This window comes from Pygoscelis adeliae, unplaced genomic scaffold (genome assembly GCF_000699105.1).
Source record: "Pygoscelis adeliae isolate BGI_AS28 unplaced genomic scaffold, ASM69910v1 Scaffold197, whole genome shotgun sequence".
Classification (NCBI taxonomy): Eukaryota; Metazoa; Chordata; class Aves; order Sphenisciformes; family Spheniscidae; genus Pygoscelis; species Pygoscelis adeliae.
Genome location: NW_008825105.1, coordinates 1,342,735 through 1,343,827, shown reverse-complemented (window position 1 = coordinate 1,343,827; position 1,093 = coordinate 1,342,735).

Here is a 1,093-nt window from a genome sequence, read left to right as displayed (position 1 = left end):
GAGGGTTTGGGTGGTGGGGGGGGGGGGGGGGGTCCTCGGCATCTCGTCACCGCTCCCCAAGCTGCCGTGGTGCCGTGCAGGGTGGGGGCTTGCTGGCGCCTCAGCCCTCCCGGCCTTTCGAGCGGTTCTGCTGCAACACAAATGGGGCAGATAGGATCGGCTGGCAGGCAGGAAGGGTGGCACGGTCACGGGGAGAATTGCAGGACGTGCCGTTCGGGGGTACGAATGGAGAAAGAAAAGCTGTCGCCATCCCGAAAAATCTCAGCCCTTGGACTTGCTGGGCTGGAGTTTGGAGGCAAGGTGAGCACATTGATGCCTGCGCAGTACGGGCATTGTAGGGCTTCAGTGCTTGTGAGATGAGCCCCCCTCGTGCTCCCCAAAATGCCGTGCCGGGAGGAAGCAGCCCCATGGGTCCGTGATCCCTCACCGAGGACCCCAGAGGGTCCGTTTTGGCCCTCCAGGCTGGCACTTCGCAACCCAACGCCATTCCCTCCCTTCCCCTCCACCCTGCATTAAATGGGAAACATTAAAGGCGAAGATCTGTTACACTCCCTGTGCCAAGGCAATTGTTCCCGTCCCTATTGTCTGCCACAGGCAGCCCCGGAGCCCAGCACCTGAGCCCGCAGCACAGGGCTGCCGCGAGAACCAGCCCTGTAACAAGATAATGGCTCCATTTTCTCCCTTTTCTTCTCTTCATTTTTTTTTGTTCGGCAAACCGTATAATAAACCCACAATGAGGCCCCTTTCAAACAGACCCCTAGTAAAGTACCGGCCCCATTTTAAGAGTAAACTTCCAGTGGCACTAGGAGGTTAAGTGCAATAGAAATGTGACCTGCCGGAGGAGTGGGACATCATTGCTTTTGTGCACGTCACAAACCAAAGGCATCGCTCTGTGCTGCAGCATTGCTGCTGCCACCCCATTGCCTGGGCACCTGGGCAGCATCCCAGCCGCAGGCAGGGAGGGCAGACCTGTGGCAGGGATGCACTGAGCAGGGTTTTGGGGGTTTTTTGCCTTTAAAAAAACCAAAAAGCCTGCAACGAGGGAGTGGCTGTGCACCCACACCTGCAGGTCCTGAGTTAGGAAAGCACCCAG